Raw genomic sequence first — 24,365 nt, forward strand, 5'->3', positions numbered from 1 at the left:
AAGTGGCACAGTGCGCCAAATATCAGCATTAATCGTGTCTATTCATACTGAAAAATATTTTAAAATTCGAGATAATATTTTTTCTATAAGAGTAAACTGTAACCAGAAGTGTTTGTATATCTAATAGTCGCTTCCGGGTTATTGAGATAAATTATTTTCAGCTAAAGCCAAATATGATTAAAATACTGATAAGATACTTTTCTCTCCGCCCTAAAAGTGGGAGGGCTGCTGCCGCGTTCAAAACAACTGGGAACTCGGATATATACAAGGTCGAATCATGACGTCAGTGATCTTCAGGTCGGAACTCCAGAAGAGGCCCGATTTCCCGAGTTGGATGACCGTTCAAATCGATTTTACCCAGTCGAGTTCTCAGTGGTTTTGAAGGCACTGAAGTCGGACTCGGAGATTTCAGAGTTCACAGTTCCCAATTGTTTTGAACGCGGCATATGCGTTATCTGGAAAATAATGAACGACGTAAAGGTGTGTTCCACGACGCGCCAACAGAGTGGAACTGACCGTCCACGGTGTTGCGTTATTTTCCATAGAAAGCATAGAGCCCCGAGTTAACCCTTTTATACAATGGCTATAATTTAACACATTAGCCACTAGAAATGTGTTCAACATCCACTGAAGTAGCCAGCAAGTGTTCTAGATGACTACAGTAGTTGCCGTGGTAACCAAACAGCTAACCAAACCATCTGTCCTAGTTTGCTAATATGAAAATTGAATTCAACAATACCAATGCGGTTTTCAATTAAAATGTTGCATTCAAAAGCAGCTCAAAGAAAACATGTAAAAAGGAACGATAGCCATTCAATTCTATGGTGCAAATATACCATGCGTTATTTACGCAATAAGGCCCGAGAGGGTGTGGTATATGGCCAATATACCACACCAGTTGTGGTGTGTTCTTATGCACGACACAACTAACAAGAAGATACATGTCTCTCCGCCCCAACAATAGGAGTAGTTGTTCAATGTCCACAAAGCCGCACAGCGGGCTGTCAAGCTCCCGCCTTATACATCTCATTATTGTAATCCGTTTTTAAATATTCAATGAGGGTTGTTGGGGTCAACCGCCTGTAGTCAAAGGAAAAATATGCTATGTTACTAGCCTCATACCTTGAATATGCATAGCCATCTCGAAACAACTCTGATATTTAAAAAAAATCTCAAAGTTGTGGGGATGCCACATCCTACTTATATCAGTACACTCATAACAACCTAAGTATAGAGCCCCACAGTGGAGGTGTCATAATACCCATAAAACCAAGTGATCAAACAGTTAATTGGTTCCAATAGTTTTTCCCCATAGAGGATTTTAGAAAACATAAAGGGCTGTATTTCGTGTAGGCTTATCCTGGCATGACCTTTTGATAACCATGTACATCTCTCGGACAAGGTGACTGTTATCAATATATTAGGCTCTATTTAGTCTCAGATTCGAAAATGCTAATTAGCATCAAAGTAGACATCATGCAAGACTACAAACCCCTGCACGTCATCTCCAGCTGCCACCTTTGTTAACAGGTACATATAAAAATATTTTTGCCAATTTAGCTAACATTAGATAGTTAATCAAGAGATTCTTACCTTTGTCTCAATTCGGCAGCCTCCTCCAGATCATCGTGGCATTTTTGTAGTTGTTTATGATAGCCACATTAGTAGTTAATTAGCATTTAATTTGTTGGGGTTAAATACAGGCAAATATATTGATAAAAGTCACATTGTCCAAGAGAGATTATACGGTTATCAAAACGTTTTATATGACCTCCATATAAAAACAAAAAAATGCCAACTGCTGGAGGGAGACAGATTTTCCACCGAGTTGGGCCTCTCTCTTCACCTCTTCCTCTCTAAAGCTCAGTGGTCACAAGGGCTGCATATGACCATTGTTCTTGTATTGTGACTGTCTTTCATAACATTTTCACACCAGCCAGAAGAATATGGACTGTAACATGACTTCACTTGTACAGTTCGTGCACTTCATATTTGCAGACTCTGACTTTACCTTAGTATGGGCAACTTTGTTAGGGATCAAGCCGGGTATCAGCACCAGTCCCTTAATTGTATTGATCAAGAACTCCAGGCAGTTGCCACTGGTATCATTGTATGATGAGTTTTTCAATATAGATGCACTGTAAGCAGTGGCCTGTATTCATGGACGCTAAGGGAAGCCAGGCTTCCCCCCAAAAATAACATTAAATAATGTATCTTTCATCTCGTTGTGTTTTGTAAAATGTTCCTTCAATTCGCAAGAGGCTGAAAGTATCTGACAGAAGAAAGCACCCGGGCGAGCGAAACAGTGCCCCTCTGTCTCTCTGCGTGTAGGCCATCTATTTGATACTGTCTGGCCCGAACGAGTATGACATTGTTGCAGCCCGTAGCATTGAATGCAAGGGAAGCTAGTGAGCATTTGGCCACAAATAGAACAATGACATAGATATTTCACTGGACGTATAAATGTGAAGCATCCGCTTGGCGTTTCCACTCACTCCCAAATATGGTAGTGAGAGAAAGCCAATTGGCCTGCAGTGGGAGAATACGTAACGAGATGGATTTTGGCCGACATTCTGCACATTTTCTCATCAATAAAACATTTTATCTCAATACAGTTTTCTGTTCCCAAAACTAGAATCTGTGCTGAACAAAGTAGACTTTACCCTTCGTCAAAGTTTTTTTTTAAATTGCGTTGTTTAGAAGGAGTGTAAAGGCGAATTGAGTTATTGCACACGCGCACTTCATGGAGTAGGCGTTCCCTAACAGAAATATGCAAACGAATACTAGAACGCATCAAAATGATCTTGCTAGTTTGTACTTGGCTCTGCCCACCTCCTTGCTTGTTCTGCCCGCTATGATTTATTTGTTCCCATTGGAAACAACAGGCTCTGGTCTATCTTAGTAATAATAATCTTTGATTTGGCCTCCCTTGACAAAAAAAGTATAACAAATTAGCCAATCAGTGTTGAGCTAAACTGAGCGAGTTTAACAGTGAATGGTCCTGGTGAAGAAAAAGCAGTGTCAAGGGAAGCCAGCTTGGATTTGGGGTCTCTCCTATCAAATCGCGTTGAGAGGATATGTCATTAACAGAAACAACTTGAATTGTTGCATCTCGTTGTGTTCTTGTCCTCTGGTGGCTAGCTAAAATTGGACTAAATTAGCCATGGATGGAGGTAGGGAGTTGGACTTGTGGTTTTACTTATTTTTTCGTACTGGCCAGTGATTAATATGTTGATTCTGATCCAACCATTAATTCATACATTGCCATTGTTGTGCCCCTGGTCTGAGAGGATGTTAGTTCAATATGTACATTAACTAGATGTAGAAGGCTAATGTTAACTAGCAAACGTTGCCGATGAATGGAAGTTAGACGAGCGAGCAAGCATTTTGGCCAGGTAATTTAGGACAACAAAAAGTCAAAGCGTGTACGGTATGACAGAGTGATAGACTGTTCCTTCAACATGAAAGAGAGGAGGATGCATAGGCGTTTCTCTAACCGAGGTAAAGACCATTTCAACTTGGATATTTGCGCTTTCAAACCACTTGAGCCACAGACTCCAAATAAGTGTCATGATGTTGGAAAAATTGTGCACAACATTGCAGAGGTATTATTTTCACGATTTGGGCATTAATTCGCTTTCCAAAGCTAATAAACATGTGGAAATGTGAGCAACATTTTGTATTCCTAATTGAATTAGTTAGGGAGCGTAAACAAAGTACAAACTTTTTATACATTCAAATTTCAATAGCTCCTTGATCATGTGACCTACTTGACTCAAACAAGGTTCAGGATGTCCACTGACTACCCTTCTATATTGCACACCCTTTGGTTTGCCCATTTTCTTCTCACACGTTATTACATACATTTTTTAAACTTTCCAATATCAATAGCTCCTTGGTCATGTGACCTACTGACTTCAAACAAGGTTCAGAATGTACACTCAGTGGGCCTACACATTGCACACCCTTTATTTTGTCAATTTTCATCTCACACGTTTTTACATGCATTTTTCAAAATGTCAAATTTCAATAGCTCCTTAGTTATGTGACCTAATGACTTCAAACAAGTTGCAGAATGTACACTGACTAACCTTATATATTGCACACCCTTTAGTTTGTCCATTTTCATCTCACTCGATTTTACATGAATTTTTCATGTGACCTACTGGACTCAAACAAACTTCGGAATGTCACGGACTTGCCTTATACATTGCACACTCTTTGTGTACTGTAAAATCACACAGTGTAACATATACATTTTTCATCGTTTTAAATTTCAATAGCTCCTTGGTCATGTCAATTACACACCTAAGAAGTGTGCCGTGGATATACACCCATATTGCATAACCTCTAGTCATGTATCCTCTATATTGTTGTACATTAATATTAGTTTGACAATTAGGGGGTTCAGTCCAGTGTTGTGTTTACCCTTTTCTTTAATATTTATCTACAATAATTGGTAGTTCTAAGTACTTATTTTCCCTGTTTTCGATTTTTCCACAGTATTTAACAGCGGTACACAATAGGAGAGAGACAGATAATATCTCCTTTCGTCGTTAATATCAACCATAAAGGAAAAGGGCAAAGTACGAGAGTCATGTTATTAATTGTCCAAAGCAGGGATGGAGAGTGAGCTAGTAAGGTAGGCTGCAGTGGGTTTGCTGGGCAATACATATACTGAACATGTAACCACAGTAATGGTGGCCAGACAATCAATGAATAAAAATTTAATTTTGTCAAATTAAACAGAAATTGTAGACCTTTAATCTTTTCCAACATGTCAACAGACACGTTACTTCAAATAAGTGCAAAACATTTCAGTGTAAACTTTCTCTTTATCCCTGGTTGATGTACATTCAGAGCCTCTTCAGTGTGGATGGGGTATAGCATACATTTTCAACAACAAAGACAGCACTTCCAGTTTGTGTTCTTCACTCTGAACTCTTTTGTCTTCATTTCTAGGCACAGCACATGGAACCACCGTTGGCATGCAAAACATTCAATCTAAAACAAAACAAAGCGTAACACGTTATAAATAATATCAAATATCAATGCAGTATGACGAATTAGCCATCCATTGTGTTATACCATAAATTGTCTTACATGCCGTCAGTGTTGTCAAAAGATTATATACATGTTAAATAAAGTTACTAACCCAGTCAGTCTTTGGGCCACATCCAGGTTCTTTATCAGTGGCACACATGAAGCAGTTGTTGGCTTTGTTGAACTCTGAAATCATAGACATGAACTGAACATATGGCTGTCCCTCACAACTACATGAAAATAAAGAATTGACATTTACTTTGAATTAAATGTCATTACATACCAGACAGTTTTAGTATACCCTTAGCCATTTCTTTTCGCAGTTGCTCCATGTGTTTTTGTGAAGGTTCTATATCAATTTGGGAGGGGATGTTGGCGAAGTTCTGTGCAACTTCCTTGGCCATCTACACCAAAAAATAAAATAGAGTTTTTAACCTAATTGTCACATAACAGCTAATCATTCATTATTGAAAATATAACTATCGAACCTGCATTACAAAGACCCAGCAGCTGAAGGTGTCCTGCTGCATGGTGTGAGATATTTCCCCTCCTTTCCACTTTATGTCCACCCAGTCATCTTTTCCGTGGCAGGATTTTCTCATGTTGAAGTATTCTCTTTTTTTATGTAAACATAATGGAATTCTGATTAATTATCGGCAAATGAATACACAGGCAAAAACTGTATGCTGATTTCCTTATCACTATAATCTAATAGAGGTAATTTCCTTTATGCCCCATTCTACACACAGCCTAAATTATAGGCACTGAACCATTTACAGGACAATAATAAAAGTAGCATATAGGATCCAACCCTATCACAGAGTGAATAAATGTAGAGCGTTTGTAGACTTTAAGAAAAAAATATTAAATGACAGATTCATCAGTACGTGCTTAAAGTCATATCACAAAGATCACAGATGACAGTTTAAAAAAAAATATATATATATATATTTCAACTTTATTTAACCATTTAGGCTAGTTGAGAACAAGTTCTCATTTGCAACTGCAACCTGGCCAAGAATAAAGCAAAGCAGTTCGACACATACAACAACACAGTTACACATGGAATAAACAAACATACAATCAATAATACAGTAGGAAAAAGTCTATATACAGTGTGTGCAAATGAGGTAAGATAAGGGAGGCAAGGGAATAAATTGGCCATGGTGGCGAAGTGATTACAATATGCCAATTAAACACTGGAGTGATTGATGTGCAGAAGTAGAGATACTGGGGTGCAAAGGAGCAAGATAAATAAATAAATACAGTATGGGGATGAGGTAGTTGGATGGGCTATTTACAGATGGGCTATGTACAGGTGCAGTGATCTGTGAGCTGCTCTGACAGCTGGTGCTTAAAGCTAGTGAGGGAGATATGAGTCTCCAGCTTCAGTGATTTTTGCAGTTCGTTCCAGTCATTGGCAGCAGAGAACTGGAAGGAAAGGCGGCCAAAGGAGGAATTGGCTTTGGGGGTGACTAGTGAGATATACCTGCTGGAGCGTGTGCTACGGGTGGGTGCTGCTATGGTGACCAGTGAGCTGAGAAAAGGCGGGGCTTTACCAAGCAGAGACTTGTAGATGACCTGGAGCCAGTGGGTTTGGCGACGAGTATGAAGCGAGGGCCAGCCAACGAGAGTGTAAAGGTCGCAATGGTGGGTAGTATATGGGGCTTTGGTGACAAAACAGATGGCACTGTGATAGACTGCATCCAATTTGTTGAGTAGAGTGTTGGAGGCAATTTTGTAAATGACATCGCCGAAGTCGAGGATCGGTAGGATGGTCAGTTTTATGAGGGTATGTTTGGCAGCATGAGTGAAGGATGCTTTGTTGCGAAATAGGAAGCCGATGCTAGATTTAATTTTGGATTGGAGATGCTTAATGTGAGTCTGGAAGGAGAGTTTACAGTCTAACCAGACACCTAGGTATTTGTAGTTGTCCACATATTCTAAGTCAGTGATGCTGGACGGGTGGGCAGGTGCTGGCAGTGATCAGTTGAAGAGCATACATTTAGTTTTACTTGCATTTAAGAGCAGTTGGAGGCAACGGAAGGAGAGTTGTATGGCATTGAAGCTCGTCTGGTTAGTTAACACAGTGTCCAATGAAGGGCCAGAGGTATACAGAATGGTGTCGTCTGCATAGAGGTGGATCAGAGAATCACCAGCAGCAAGAGCAACATCATTGATGTATACAGAGAAGAGAGTAGGCCTGAGAATTGAACCCAGTGGCACACCCATAGAGACTGCCAGAGGTCCAGACAACAGGCCCTCCGATTTGACACACTGAACTCTATCAGAGAAGTAGTTGGTGAACCAGGCGAGGCAGTCATTTGAGAAACCAAGGCTGTTTAGTCTGCCGATAAGAATGTGGTGATTGACAGAGTCGAAAGCCTTGGCCAGGTCGATGAATACGGCTGCACAGTAATGTCTCTTATCGATGGCGGTTATGATATCGTTTAGGACCTTGAGCGTGGCTGAGGTGCACCCATGACCAGCTCTGAAACCAGATTGCATAGCGGAGAAAGTACGGTGGGATTCGAAATGGTCGGTAATCTGTTTGTTGGCTTTCGAAGACCTTAGAAAGGCAGGGTAGGATAGACATAGGTCTGTAGCAGTTTGGGTCTAGAGTGTCTTCCCCTTTGAAGAGGGGGATGATCGCGGCAGCTTTCCAATCTTTGGGAATCTTTGACAATACGAAAGAGAGGTTGAACAGGCTAGTAATAGGGGTTGCAACAACTTCGGCAGATAATTTTAGAAAGAGAGGGTCCAGATTGTCTAGCCCGGCTGATTTGTATGGGTCCAGATTTTGCCGCTTTTTCAGAACATCAGCTATCTGGATTTGGGTGAAGGAGAAATGGGGGAGGCTTGGGCGAGTTACTGTGGGGGGTGCCGGGCAGTTGACCGGGGTAGGGGTAGCCAGGTGGAAAGCATGGCCAGCCGTAGAAAAATGCTTATTGAAATTCTCAATTATAGTGGATTTATCGGTGGTGACAGTGTTTCCTAGCCTCCGTGCAGTGGGCAGCTGGGAGGAGGTGCTCTTATTCTCCATGGACTTTACAGTGTCCCAGAACTTTTTTGAGTTTGTGCTACAGGATGCAAATTTCTGTTTGAAAAAACTAGCCTTAGCTTTCCTAACTGCCTGTGTATATTGGTTCCTAACTTCCCTGAAAAGTTGCATATCGCGGGGGCTATTCGATGCTAATGCAGTACACCACAGGATGTTTTTGTGCTGGTCAAGGGCAGTCAGGTCTTGAGTGAACCAATGGCTATATCTGTTCCTGGTTCTACATTTTTTGAATGGAGCATGCTTATTTAAGATGGTGAGGAAGGCACTTTCAAAGAATAACCAGGCATCCTCTACTGACGGGATGAGGTTAATATCATTCCAGGATACCCCAGCCAGGTCGATTAGAAAGGCCTGCTCGCTGAAGTGTTTTAGGGAGCGTTTGACAGTGATGAGGGGTGGTCGTTTGACCGCAGACCCAATACGGATGCAGGCAAGGAGACAGTGCCCATCAAGTCTATGACAATAGAGAATGAATTGTAAGCATCAAAGTGTGTTAAAGTGTGTTTGTCAAAATAATATCTGAAAATGTTAGTTGATGAACATAATACTTCTATTTACAATAGCAATTTATGATAATGCAGTTGAGGAATATTCCATGTACCAACACTACATGTAGGGTGGACATAGGACACATACAGTATACACATACATAGAGGAATTTTTCAGATATGATTTTACCACTCATAATTCAGAATGGATATGATAATGGGCCAGCACAGGACGTAATACACCCTTACAACAATCTACTTTTTGATCTTCTTGACTTCTTATCTGGTAAACTGCTACTGTGTGTCAAGAAAAGAGCCCCAATTAGGGGTTAGTGTACTCCAGTAAAAAAGGTCTGGTTTAGATTAAAAACGTTTGCCCTGTGTCCCCGTTCATGAGAGATTAGTCAGTGGTAGAATTGAGTTGGCACTTTATTGGCCCAAACACCCACAGACCCACAGAGTTGAGGTTACTCATGGACAGTAATTAGTAAAAAAAAAAAAGTTTTGCATTGTGTCTTCTAACTATCAAAGAATAGGATCCAAAGTGTTAGGACATATTTGTTCCTATAAATACAAATGAGGATGTCTCTCCTCATACCTCCAGACTGCCAGACTGTGTAAAAACTTTATGATGGGGCCGGCAACTGAGTTCCCATTGACTAATCACCACGGAGACCAATCAGGAGAGAATACATACAGGTCAAGGTTGCCAATTGAAAGTCAAGGGGTGTGTCTGTGCCTTTTGGATTACTCTCTCTTTACAGAGAACCCCTGTGGTTCAAGTCAAGAGCTACCCTTCCCTTTTCAGTCTGCTCTGCGCATGTCTGAAAGTGACAGAGCCAGCAGCCAAGAGAGTTTTTCACAGTATGTCATAAAAAATGATTACACTTATGAATGTATGTAAAATGCTAATATGTATTAGATCCAGTACAATGGAATAACTATTTAATGATTTATTTTATTTTTATTTCACCTTTATTTAACCAGGTAGTGTATAGTCCACTGACTATATAAGGGTAGTCAATGGACATTCTGAACCTTGTTTAAAGTCAGTAGGTCACATGACCAAGGAGCTATTGAAATTTTAAAGTTTGAAAAATGCATGTAAAAACGTGTGAGATGAAAATGGACAAACTGAAGAGTGTGCAATGTGTAGGCCCACTGAGTTTACATTCTGAACCTTGTTTGAAGTCAGTAGGTCATATGACCAAAGAGCTATTGAAATTCAAAAATGTAAATAAATCATTTAAAATAGTGCGAGATGTAAATCGACAAACAGTGTGTCTATGCCATCGGATTAGCTACAATCAGTTTTGAAAGTTTTAGGAGTAATGGTTAAAGAGCTATTGACATTTTTAAAATTAGATTTGTCACTATGTTGACGGTCCCTAACTGCTGTTGGTGGACGTAAGGAAAACTACAGGTGAATATCCAACCTGAAACTGTCTTTACAGTTTAGTAGGGTGAGTCAACATATTTTTCTACTTGTACGAACTCACACACGCAAACATAAATCAGAACCATGGAAAGCCACATCATATTTAGCTTATGTTGATTGGACTACATTGTTTTTGGTATCTTTTAGTTGTCACTGACCATAGCCCAGCTCAGCTAATCCCTACCATTGTGACGCAGAGTTGTCATAATGCTTCAGCAAATGTACATTACACCAGGGGCGTTGGCAGACACAATGTAAGTAACCTAATTTATGTCCCTCTAACTGTCCTGAATGCCTCTGCTGATCCTACAGCAATAGTATGCAGTAATCATGTGCCTATAACCAGATTTATACTGTTATCACTGAGGCGGTGTGCCCTAGGAGGAAGTTCATTGTGTGCAGTTCACCCTGCACTAACATAAATAGCATGAGCATATCTACTTCTGCTAAGCTTCCCAGTAAAGCAATACAAACAAGTAAGCATCCCAGAAGAAAAGTGCTCAAAATAGCCCACGTTAACATATGAAACAAGGTTCATGAAATCAATAATTTGCCAGTAACAGATGACATTCATATTCTGACTATCTCTGAAACCCAATAAGATAATATCAGAAATGCCAGTGGTGGATGTGTTGCTGTTTATATTCAGAACCACATCCCTGTAAAGCTTAGAGAGGCTATCATGTTAAATACTGTTGAAGTAATATGGCTACAGGTTCATCTGCCTCACCTAAAGTCCATTCTGGTGTGAAACTGCTATATACCACCAAGAGCTAACAGTCTGTATCTGGATAACATGGGTGAAATGCCTGATGTATGTGACATCAACAGAGAGGTATATTTTCTGGATGATTTCAATATTGACTGGCTTTCATCAAGCTGCCCACTCAAGAAAAAGTTTCAAATTGTAACCAGTCAACCTACCAGTGTAGTTACAAACAGCACAGGAATGAAATCATCAACATGTATTGATCACATCTTTTCTAATCCTGCAGAGATTTGCTTGAAAGCAGTATCCAGATCCATCGGATGTAGTGATCACAATATAGTAGCCATATCTAGGAAAACCCCAGTTTCAAAGGCTGGGCCTAATATAGTCTATAAGAGGTCATACAATACGTTTTGTAGTGATTCCTATGTTGTTGATGTAAAGAATATTTGTTGGTCCGTGGTGTCTAATGAGGAACATTATTCCAGTTACTAATAAGCATGCACCTATTAAGAAAATGACTGTAAAACTGTTAAATCCCTGTGGATTGATGAGGAATTGAAAAATTGTATGGTTGAGAGGGATGAGGAAAAAGGAATGGCAAATAAGTCTGGCTGCACAACCGATTGGCAAACGTATTGCAAGTTGAGAAATCATGTGACTAAACTGAATAGAAGGAAGAAGAAACTACAAAATGAAACAAAGATAAATGACAAAGAATGATAGTAAAAATCTTTGGAGCACCTTAAATGAAATTGAGAAAAAAGCAATCTCTGCTCTATCTTTCATTTAATCAGATGGCTCATTCATCACAAAAGCAACTGATATTGCCAACTACTTTAATGATTTTTTTCATTGGCAAGATTAGCAAACTTAGGCATGACATAACAGCAACAAACGCTGACACTACACAACCAAGTATATCTGACCAAATTATGAAAGACAAGCATTGTAATTTTGAATTCCATAAAGTGAGTGTGGAAGAGGTGAAAAAATGATTGTTGTCTATCAAAAATGACAAGCCACCGGGGTCTGACAACTTGGATGGAAAATTACTGATGATAATAGCGGACGATGTTGCCATTCCTATTTGCCATATTTTCAATTTAAGCCTACTAGAAAGTGTGTCCCCAGGCTTGGAGGGAAGCAAAAGTTATTCCGCTACCTAAGAATAGTAAAGCCCCTTTACTGGCTCAAATAGCCGACCAATCAGCCTGTTACCAACCCTTAGTAAACTTTTAGAAAAAATTGTGTTTGACCAAATACAATGCTATTTCACAGTAAACAAATTGACATCAAATGTTCAGAATGCTTATAGGGAAGGACATTCAACATGCACAGCACTTACAGAAATAACAGATGATTGGCTGAGAGAAATTGATGATAAAAATTGTGGGGGCTGTTTTCCCCAGGGCAGCTGTCTAGGCCCATTACTTTTTTCAATCTTTACTAATGACATGCCACTGGCTGAGTAAAGCCAGTGTGTCTATGTATGCAACATCCGCATACATGTCCGCTACTACAGCGACTGAAATGATTGCAACACTTAACAAAGAGTTGCAGTTAGTTTCAGAGTGGGTGGCAAGGAATAAGTTAGTCGTAAATATTTCTAAAACTAAAAGCATTGTATTTGGGACAAATCTTTCAATAAACCCTAAACCTCAACTAAATCTTGGAATAAATAATGTGGAAATTTAGAAAGTTGAGGTGACTAAACTGCATGGAGTAAGTCTGGATTGTAAACTGTCATGGTCAAAACATATTGATACAACAGTAGCTAAGATTAGTGAGAAGTCTGTCTGCTTGGCTTCCCCAATGATTTTACACACGGACCTCTACTGATTGTAACTTGTTGCTCTCCCTTCAATTGCTACATTGTTTCAGTTTTAGAGCAGAGCCAGTTGCATGTTGGAGAATCCAGGACTAGTCCTAGAACTAGAACAGCAATGTCCACACAATGAAATGGCAAATCTGAAGGAGATCCCAGGATGTCAAAGTTTGGTTACGGTGCTCAGACTTCAGAACATGTAATCAAAACAACCTTTACCTTGGTTGCTTACCCTCAAGGTTCAAGAGGGGCCAATTACAACAAGGTGTAGGGACTTTGGGGCTCATTTATCAATCATGCGTAGGCACAATGATTTCCTGTGTGGGATCATTTCCACGCACAGTGTGAGATTTTTTTGCTTGAGTGTGCGTAACTTTACACACAGCCATCACAATGCGTAATTATCCACAGTGCCAAGTGGTGGAATAAGGTAACTGCTTGTCAAGCCTGTAATGGGGAAAATATACACTTTTTATACAAAAGTATATGGATACCCTTACAAATGAGTCGATATGACTATTTCAGTCACACCCATTGCTGACAGGTGTAAAAAAATTGAGCACACAGCTATGCAATCTCCATAGACAAACATTGGCAATAGAATGGCCTTACTGAAGAGCTCAGGGACTTTCAACATGGCACCATCATAGGATGCCACCTTTCCAACAAGTGAGTTTGTCAAATTTCTGTCCTGCTAGGGCTGCCCCGGTCAATTGTAAGTGCTGTTATTGGGAAGTGGAAACGTCTAGGATCAACAAAGTGGTAGGCCACACAATCTGACAGAACGGGACCGCTGAAGCACGGAGCGTGTAAAAATTGTCTGTCTTCGGTTGCAACATTCACTACCAAGTTCCAAACTGCCTCTGGAAGCAATGTCATCGTCAGTATAATAACTGTTCATAGGGAGCGTCATGAAATGGGTTTCCATGGCCAAGTATCACACAAGCTTAAGATCCCCATGCGTAATGTCAAGCGTTGGCTGAAGTGGTGTAAAGCTTGCCGCCATTGGACTCTGGCGCAGTGGAAACGCGTTCTCCGGAGTGATGTATCACTCGTCACCATCTGGCAGTCCGACAGACGAATCTGGGTTTGGCGGAGGCCAGGAGAATGACACCTGCTCGACTGCATAGTGCCAACTGTAAAGTTTGGTGGAGGAGGAATAATGGTCTGGGGCTGTTTTTCATGGTTCGGGCTAGGCCCCTTAGTTTCAGTGAAGGGGAATCGTAACAGTGACATTCTTGACGATTCTGTGCTTCCAACTTTGTGGAAACAGTTTGGGGAAGGCCCTTTCCTGTTTCAGCATAACAATGCCCCCGTAAACAAAGGTCCACACAATGTTTTGTCGAGATCGGTGTGGAAGAACTTGACTGAACTGCAGAGAGCCCTGACATCAACCCCATAGAACACCTTTGGGATGAATTGGAACGCCAACTGCGTGCCAGGCCTAATTGTCCAATATCAGTGCCCAACCTCACAAATGCTATTGTGGCTGAATGGAAGCAAGTCCCCGCAGAAATGTTCCAACATCTAGTGGAAAGCCTTCCCAGAAGAGTGGAGGCTGTTATAGCAGCAAAGGGGGGACCAACTCCATTTTAAAGCCTATGATTTTGGAATGAGATCTTCGAAGAGCAGGTGTCCAAATATTTAGTGTAGTGTATGTTGAAATTGTGTGAGTAATAATTCAAGCATTGTATTTCCATTGTTAATTCATGCAACATACACTACCGTTCAAAAGTTTGGGGTCACTTAGAAATGTCCTTGTTTTTCATGAAAACATAAACTCAGCAAAAAAAAAAAGTCCTCTCACTGTCAACTGCGTTTATTTTCAGCAAACTTAACATGTATAAATATTTGTATGAACATAACAAGATTCAACAACAGACATATAAACTGAACAAGTTCCACAGACATGTGACTAACAGAAATTAAATAAATGTGTCCCTGAACAAAGGGGGGGTCAAAATAAAAAGTAACAGTCAGTATCTGGTGTGGTCACCAGCTGCATTAAGTACTGCAGTGCATATCCTCCTCATGGACTGCACCAGATTTGCCTGTTCTTGCTTTGAAATGTTACCCCACTCTTCCACCAAGGCACCTGCAAGTTCCCAGACGTTTCTGGGGGGAATGGCCCTAGCCCTCACCCTCCGATCCAACAGGTCCCAGACGTGCTCAATGGGATTGAGATCCGGGCTCTTCACTGGCCATGGCAGAACACTGACATTCCTGTCTTGCAGGAAATCACACACAGAACGAGTAGTATGGCTGGTGGCATATGTCAGGATGAGCCTGCAGGAAGGGTACCACATGAGGGAGGAGGATGTCTTCCCTGTAACGCACAGCGTTGAGATTGCCTACAATGACAGCAACCTCAGTCCGATGATGCTGTGACACATCGCCCCAGACCATGACGGACCCTCCATCTCCAAATCGATCCTGCTCCAAAGTACAGGCCTCGGTGTAACTCTCATTCCTTCGAAGATAAACGCGAATCCGACCATCACCCCTGGTGAGACAAAACCGCGACTCATCAGTGAAGAGCACTTTTTGCCAGTCCTGTCTGGTCCAGCGACGGTGGGTTTGTGCCCATAGGCAATGTTGTTGCCGGTGATGTCTGGTGAGGACTTGCCTTACAACATGCCTACAAGCCCTCAGTCCAGCCTCTCTCAGCCTATTGCGGACAGTCTGAGCACTGATGGAGGGATTGTGCGTTCCTGGTGTAACTCGGGCAGTTGTTGTTACCATCATGTACCTGTCCCGCAGGTGTGATGTTCGGATGTATCGATCCTGTGCAGGTGTTGTTACACGGGGTCTGCCACTGCGAGGACGATCAGCTGTCTGCCCTGTCTCCCTGTAGCGCTGTCTTAGGCATCTCACAGTACGAACATTACAATTTATTGCCCTTGCCTCATCTGCAGTCCTCATGCCTCCTTGCAGCATGCCTAAGGCACGTTCACACAGATGAGCAGGGACCCTGGGCATCTTTCAATTGGTGTTTTTCATAGTCAGTAGAAAGGCCTCTTTAGTGGCCTAAGTTTTCATAACTGTGACCTTAATTGCCTACCGTCTGTAAGCTGTTAGTGTCTTAACGACCGTTCCACAGGTGCATGTTCTTTAATTGTTTATGGTTCATTGAACAAGCATGGGAAACAGTGTTTAAACCCTTCAGAATGAAGATCTGTGAAGTTATTTGGATTTTGAAGAATTCTTTTTGAAAGACAGGGTCCTGAAAAAAGGACGTTTCTTTTTTTGCTGAGTTTACATGAAATTACTTGCAAAATGAATAGGAAATATAGTCAAGACATTGACAAGGTTATAAATAATGATTTTTAATTGAAATAATAATTGTGTCCTTCAAAGATTGTTTTCGTCAAAAAATCCTCCATTTGCAGCAATTACAGCCTTGCAGACCTTTCACATACTAGTTGTCAATTTGTTGAGGCAATCTGAAGATATTTCACCCCATGCTTCCTGAAGCACCTCCCACAAATTGGATTGGCTTGATGGGCACTTGTTACGTATCATACGGTCAAGCTGCTCCCACAACAGCTCAATAGGGTTGAAATCTGGTGTCTGTGCTGGCCAATCCATTATAGACAGAATACCAGCTGACTGCTTCTTCCTTAAATAGTTCTTGCATAGTTTGGAGCTGTGCTTTGGGTCATTGTCCTGTTGTAGGAGGAAATTGGCTCCAATTAAGCGCCGTCCACAGGGTATGGCATCGCGTTGCAAAATGGAGTGATAGCCTTCCTTCTTCAAGATCCCTTTTACCCTGTACAAATCTCCAACTTTACCACCACCAAAGCACCCCCAGACCATCACATTGCCTCCACCATGCTTGAAAGATGGCGTCAAGCACTACTCCAGCATCTTTTCATTTTTTCTGCGTCTCACGAATGTTCTTCTTTGTGGTCCGAACACCTCAAACTTAGATTCGTCTGTCCATAACACTTTTTCTTTGCAACTCTGCCTAGAAGGTCAGTATCCCAGAGTCGCCTCTTCACTGTTGACGTTGACACTGCTGTTTTGTGGGTACTATTTAATGAAGCTGCCAGTTGAGGACTTGTGAGGCATCTGTTTCTCAAACTAGACACTCTATTGTACTTGTCCTCTTGCTCAGTTGTGCACCGGGGCCTCCCACTCCTCTTTCTATTCTGGTGAAAGCCAGTTTGCGCTATTCTGTGAAGGGAGTAGTACACAGCATTGTACGAGATCTTCAGTTTCTTGGCAATTTCTCGCATGGAATAGCCTTCATTTCTCAGTACAAGAATAGAATGACGAGTTGCAGAAGAAAGTTCTTTGTTTCTGACCATTTTGAGCCTGTAATCGAACCCACCAAATGCTGATGCTCCAGACACTCAACTAGTCTAAAGAAGGCCAGTTGTATTGCTTCTTTAAATCAGAACAACAGTTTTCATCTGTGTTAACATAATTGCAAAAGGGTTTTCTAATGATCAATTTGGATTAGCTAACACAACGTGCCATTGGAACACAGGAGTGATGGTTGCTGATAATGGGCCTCTGTACGCCTATGTAGATATTCCATAAAAAATCATAAATTTCCAGCTACAATAGTCATTTACAACATTAACAATGTCTACATTGTATTTCTGATCAATTTGATGTTATTTTAATGGAATTTCTAAGTGACCCCAAACTTTTGAACGGTAGTGCTATATAATTTCACCACATCAGTGCATTTGTTATGATAATAATTCATATAAAGTAAAGTATTTTGTTAAAGTAGAGGTACTTGTGAAACCATTGTTGAAATACTATAAAAGACTGAGATAATGGGAAATCGAATGAAAGATGTCTGATCTTGCTCTGTTTGAAGATATTGTACACGCTGCATTTCTCATAGAGCACGATTTTAGAGACAGGTGGGACTTTATCTGCAGAAAGTACAGTTGGTTTTGGGAAACGATATCTGATGAGCCGATTTTTGAGAGGATTTAAGACCTACTTTAAAAAGGCAAACGCATGCCATTCCAGTGCCCAAACAAGCACTTATTAGTTGGAGTTTGCCGATCTGCATGTCACAGTCCTCCACGAGCATAACACGAATTTCGTATTATTCTGTACGAAAATCCGAGACACTCCATTTAGTATGATATAATTACATTTAATTTGGTATGTATTCATTTGTGGATGTCCATCATCCCCATTTCATATGATATGTTACGAATTACAATTCGTATTAATATGTTATGAATTTGCAAAACATACAATATGTAACAAATTTGCAAAAGTACAATATATTACGAATTTGCAAAATGTTTGATATGTTATGAATTCTAGCTAGGTGGCTAGATTTAGCTAGCTGGCTAATGTTAGCTAGGCTAGGGGTTAGGATTAAGGTAAGGGTTAAGTGTAGGAGTTAGGGTTATCTAAAAAGGGTTAGGGGAAGTGTTAGCTAACATGCTAAGGAGTTAAATGTAAATGTAAAAAGTATACTGAACAAAAATATGAACGCAACATGCAACAATGTCAACGATTTTACTGAGTTACAGTTCATATAAGGAAATCAGTCAATTGAAATACATTTATTAGGTCCTAATCTATGGATTTCAAATGACTGGCCAGGGGCACAGCCACCCATTGGGGAGCTCGGCCCAGCCACTCAGAATTTGTTTTTCCCCACAAAAGGGCTTTATGACAAACATAAATACTCCTCAGTTTCATCAGCTGTCCCGGTGTCTGGTCTCAGATGATCCCGCAGGTGAAGAAGCCGGATGTGGAGGTCCTGGGCTGGCGTGGTTTTATGTGGTCTGCGGTTTTGAGGCCGGTTGGACGTACTGCCAAATTCTCTAAAACGACGTTGGAAGCAGTTTATGGTAGAGAAATGAACGTTAAATGATCTGGCAACAACTCTGGTGGACATTCCTGCAGTCAGCATGCCAATTGCATGCTCCCTCAAAATGTAGACATCGGTGGCATTGTGTTGTGTGACAAAACTGCACATTTAAGAGTGGCCTTTTATTCTACCCAGCACAAGCTACACCTGTGTAATGATCACGCTGTTTAATCAGCTTCTTGATATGCGACACCTGTCAGGTGGATGGATTATCTTGGCAAAGGAGAAATGCTCAACTAACAGTGATGTAAACAAATTTGTGAACAAAATATTCTGGGATCTTTTATTTCAGCTAATGAAACCTGGGACCAACACTTTAACTGTTGGATTTTATATTTTTGTTCAGTATAGTAAGTAGTTGAGAAGTTGCTAATTAGCTAAAGTTGTCTGTGATGGGATTCGAGCTCACAACCTTTGGGTTGCTAGACGTTCGCGTGATATGCCCATCCAATCCACCCTATAATTAACCATACCAAACGTAAATATCATACTAATTTTAGTGTCCCGGATTTACATTTACTATGTTATGTCTAGTCTATGAGGCCAGGCTGCAACAAGCCAATGTTTTGGAAGCAATCATCAGCAAAACTAACAGTAACACAGGCTATAATTTCCATACAACACAACAATGGGTTAAAGTCATGACATTTTTTTGTTGCCATGATGCCATCAATGGGTTCCCAAACACAAACGGAGCAACAGAAGGCACATCGCCATAAAATCACCATCCCAAAACGATTTCAAACTATGTGAACAGAAAAGGCTTCCACTCTTTATGTGTAGGTGATACGTTATGTGATGCTCAAAAGCTGAATGTGGTAGCAAGGTGGCCAGGTGGAACGCACAACTAGTTAGTTCATTCTTTAGAACAGCAATGTTGGCCTATATGCCTACAGGAGGAAGCTGTTGTGTATTACGTTTGCAATCGCAACAAATAATCTGCTCAGACCCCAACCAAGGAGCATCAAAAGTCGTGCTATAAATTCTCTGACAACACAAAGATTCCTTGATGCCCTTCCAGACTCCTTCTGCCTACCCAAGGACGTCAGAGGACAAAAATCAGTTAACCACCTAACTGAGGAACTCAATGTAACCTTGCGCAATACCCTAGATGCAGTTGCACCCCTAAAAACKAAAAACATTTSTCATARGAAACTAGCTCCCTGGTATACAGAAAATACCCGAGCTCTGAAGCAAGCTTCCAGAAAATTGGAACGGAAATGGCGCCACACCAAACTGGAAGTCTTCCGACTAGCTTGGAAAGACAGTACCGTGCAGTATCGAAGAGTCCTCACTGCTGCTCGATCATCCTATTTTTCCAACTTAATTGAGGAAAATAAGAACAATCCAAAATGTATTTTTGATACTGTCGCAAAGCTAACTAAAAAGCAGCATTCCCCAAGTGAGGGTTGCTTTAATTTCAGCAGTAATAAATTCATGAACTTCTTTGAGGAAAAGATCATGATCATTAGAAAGCAAATTACGGACTCCTCTTTAAATCTGGTATTCCTCCAAAGCTTAGCTGTCCTGAGTCTGCACAACTCTGCCAGGACCTAGGATCAAGAGAGACACTTAAGTGTTTTAGTACTATATCTCTTGACACAATGATGAAAATAATCATGGCCTCTAAACCTTCAAGCTGCATACTGGACCCTATTCCAACTAAACTACTTAAAGAGCTGCTTCATGTGCTTGGCCCTCCTATGTTGAACATAATAAACGGCTCTCTATCCACCGGATGTGTACCAAACTCACTAAAAGTGGCAGTAATAAAGCCTCTCTTGAAAAAGCCAAACCTTGACCCAGAAAATATAAAAAACTATCGGCCTATATCGAATCTTGCATTCCTCTCAAAATGTTTTGAAAAAGCTGTTGCGCAGCAACTCACTGCCTTCCTGAAGACAAACAATGTATACGAAATGCTTCAGTCTGGTTTTAGACCCCATCATAGCACTGAGACTACACTTGTGAAGGTGGTAAATGACCTTTTAATGGCGTCAGACCGAGGGTCTGTATCTGTCCTCGTGCTTGTCATGTTTTGTCTTTGATCATCATGTCTTGTCCCTGTGCTTCCCTCTGCTGGTCTTATTAGGTTCTTTCCCTCTTTCTATCCCTCTCTCTCCGCCCCCCTCTCTCCCTCTCTCGCTCTCTCTCTCTATCGTTCCGTTCCTGCTCCCAGCTGTTTCTCCAATTCTCTAACGACCTCAATTTACTCTTTCACACCTGTCCCTATTTTGCCCTCTGATTAGAGTCCCTATTTCTCCCTCTGTTTTCCGCTTCTGTCTTGTCGGATTCTTGTTTGATGTTTGCTGTTCTGTGTCCTTGTTCCGCCCTGTCGTGTTTTTGCCTTCTTCAGATGCTGCGTGTGAGCAGGTGTCTATGTCAGCTACGGCCTGTGCCTTCCTGAAGCGACCTGCAGTCTGTGGTCGCGTCTCCAGTCGTTCCTCTCTACTGACGAGAGGATTTCAGTTTCTGTTTTGGGATTTACCTTTGATAATATCCAGGAGAATCATTGTTTGTTTAATACTGGAATAAAGACTCTGTTTCTATTACGTCGCTTTTGGGTCCTCATTCACCAGCATAACAGAAGAATCCGACCAAGATGGACCCAGCGACTATGGATTCTCTCAACACTGCCGTCGAGTTCCAGGGAGCAATGTCGGCAGACACGAGCAGGAATTGTTTGCTGCTCGTCATGCCGTTGAGACCCTGGCCGCTCAGGTCTCCGATCTCTCTGGACAGTTTCAGAGTCTTCGTCTCGTGCCACCAGCTACTTCCTGGTCTTCCGAGTCTCCGGAACCTAGGGTTAATAACCCACCATGTTACTCTGGGCAGCCCACTGAGTGTCGCTCCTTTCTCACCCAGTGTGATTTGTGTTCTCTCTCCAGCCCAACACGTACTCAAGAGAGAGAGCTGGATCGTTACGTCATATCACTCCTTACTGGTCGGGCTCGGGAGTGGGGCACAGCTATCTGGGAGGCAAGGGCTGAGTGTTCTAAGATTATCAGAACTTTAAAGAGGAGATGATACGGGTTTTTGATCGTTCAGTTTTTGGGAAGGAGGCTTCCAGGCCCTGGCTTCCCTATGTCAAGGTGATCGATCCATAACGGATTACTCTATAGAGTTTCGCACTCTTGCTGCCTCCAGTGACTGGAACGAGCCGGCGTTGCTTCGCTCGTTTTCTGGAGGGACTCCACGCTGAGGTTAAGGATGAGATTCTCTCCCGGGAGGTTCCTTCCAGCGTGGACTCTTTGATTGCACTCGCCATCCGCATAGAACGACGGGTAGATCTTCGTCACCGAGCTCGTGGAAGAGAGCTCCGCGTTAACGGTGTTTCCCCTCTCCGCTTCTCAACCATCTCCTCCACCGGCTCAGAGACTGAGCCCATGCAGCTGGAGGTATTCGCATCTCGACTAAGGAGAGGGAACGGAGATTCACCAACCGCCTTTGCCTCTATTGCGGTTCTGCTGGACATTTTGTCATGTCATGTCCAGTAAAAGCCAGAGCTCATCAGTAAGCGGAGGCTACTGGTGAGCGCTACTACTCAAGTCTCTCCATCAAGATCCTGTACTACCTTGTCGGTCCATCACGCTGGACCGGTTCGGCTGCTTCCTGCAGTGCCTTGATAGACTCTGGGGCTGAGGTTGTTTTTTATGGACGAAGCATGGGCTCGGAAACATGAGATTCCTCTCAGACAGTTAGGGAAGCCCACGCCCATGTTCGCCTTAGATGGTAGTCTTCTCCCCAGTATCAGATGTGAGACACTACCTTTAACCCTCACAGTATCTGGTAACCACAGTGAGACCATTTCCTTTTTGATTTTTCGTTCACCTTTTACACCTGTTGTTTTGGGTCATCCCTGGCTAGTATGTCATAATCCTTCTATTAATTGGTCTAGTAATTCTATCCTATCCTGGAACGTTTCTTGTCATGTGAAGTGTTTAATGTCTGCTATTCCTCCTGTTTCTTCTGTCCCCTCTACTCAGGAGGAACCTGGTGATTTGACAGGAGTGCCGGAGGAATATCATGATCTGCGCACGGTCTTCAGTCGGTCCAGAGCCAACTCTCTTCCTCCTCACCGGTCGTATGATTGTTGTATTGATCTCCTTCCGGGGACCACTCCCCTCGGGGTAGACTATACTCTCTGTCGGCTCCCGAACGTAAGGCTCTCGAGGATTATCTGTCTGTTTCTCTCGACGCCGGTACCGTGGTGCCTTCTCCTCTCTCCGCCGGAGCGGGGTTTCTTTTGTTTAAGAAGAAGGACGGTACTCTGCGTGCGCCCTGCGTGGATTATCGAGGGCTGAATGACATAACGGTTAAGAATCGTTATCCGCTTCCCCTTATGTCGTCAGCCTTCGAGATTCTGCAGGGAGCCAGGTTCTTTACTAAGTTGGACCTTCGCAACGCTTACCATCTCGTGCGCATCAGAGAGGGGACGAGTGGAAAACGGCGTTTAACACTCCGTTAGGGCATTTTGAATACCGGGTTCTGCCGTTCGGTCTCGCTAATGCTCCAGCTGTCTTTCAGGCATTAGTTAATGATGTACTGAGAGACATGCTGAACATCTTTGTTTTCGTTACCTTGGGATATCCTGATTTTTTCACCGTCTCTCGAGATTCATGTTCAGCACGTTCGACGTGTACTCCAGCGCCTTTTAGAGAATTGTCTCTACGTGAAGGCTGAGAAGTGCGCCTTTCATGTCTCCTCTGTCACATTTCTCGTTCTGTTATTTTCCGCTGAAGGCATTCAGATGGATCCCGCTAGGTCCAGGCTGTCAGCGATTGCCCGTCCCTAAGTCACGTGTCGAGTTGCAGCGCTTTCTCGGTTTCGCTAATTTCTATCGGCGTTTCATTCGTAATTTCGGTCAAGTGCTGCCCCTCTCACAGCTCTGACTTCTGTCAAGACTTGCTTTAAGTGGTCCGGTTCCGCCCGACGGGAGCTTTTTGATGCTACCTCTCCTCAGAAGCGTTTTACATCCGCCCCTATCCTTGTTACTTCTGACGTCACTAAACAATTCATTGTCGAGGTTGACGCTTCAGAGGTGGCGTGGGAGCCATTCTGTCCCAGCGCTTCCATTCTGACGATAAGGTCCATCCTTTGAGTGTGCGCCTATGACCTGTTATTGTTCTCTCCAGGGTTCTCTTATGGGTCCAGGCCTGTCGCCTCAAAGAACAACGAGGGACGGTTCCCGCGCCCCCATGCCATGTCCACACTGTCGGCCGCCATTTTCGCCGGACACGCAAACTATGATGTGGGTAAGCCCTGGCCGCGAACTGCTCGCCATCCTATGGCTAAAGGCGGATGGCCGAGCAGTTCAGCGTTTTACGCCATACAGCACATCAGTGAATGTGCGTCTCTCGAGCAAGTGGTTGTTGGAGCGGACAGACGGGACCGATGTAGAAAGTAACGCGCCGCTATAGGTATGCGACTCTTTATTCGGTAGCTGAATCTTGGATAAGAAGCGGCTGGGACGATAGCGAATTCCGTCTCCCTAGCGCCACCAGCCGACTTAATGCTCTGACGCTGTCAAACGAACCTCGGTTGGGCCGTTGGGAGCTTATTATCTGCGATACTGTTTCGAGTGTTCTGTGTTTAGTCTCTCTAGACGTCAGGACGTACCACGGGAGAGATAGGTGGCAGGAGGAATGGATAAGCCAAGCGCTCTCTGTATCTGGACGCAGATCAAATTAAAGTCCCCGCTCCCTTGCTTTAGGGTTCTTCGTCTGAATCCGGGACCACTTAAATATGAACCAAGTGTATGCCCCCAGCAAAGAGGATGTCAGAGCGTCTTGCTGTAGAGAGGGACGTGGTTGATCGGCCTTGTTAACCTGTCTGGACCGGAATTGAGTGACTAGGACGGTATAGAGTCAAACGCCGAACTACGAAAATTAGCGAAACCGAGGGAAAGTCCCAGCTGCTGCACACGACTAGCGGTCGCCACACC

The sequence above is a fragment of the Salvelinus sp. IW2-2015 genome, linkage group LG9 (genome assembly GCF_002910315.2).
Source record: "Salvelinus sp. IW2-2015 linkage group LG9, ASM291031v2, whole genome shotgun sequence".
Lineage (NCBI taxonomy): Eukaryota > Metazoa > Chordata > Actinopteri > Salmoniformes > Salmonidae > Salvelinus > Salvelinus sp. IW2-2015.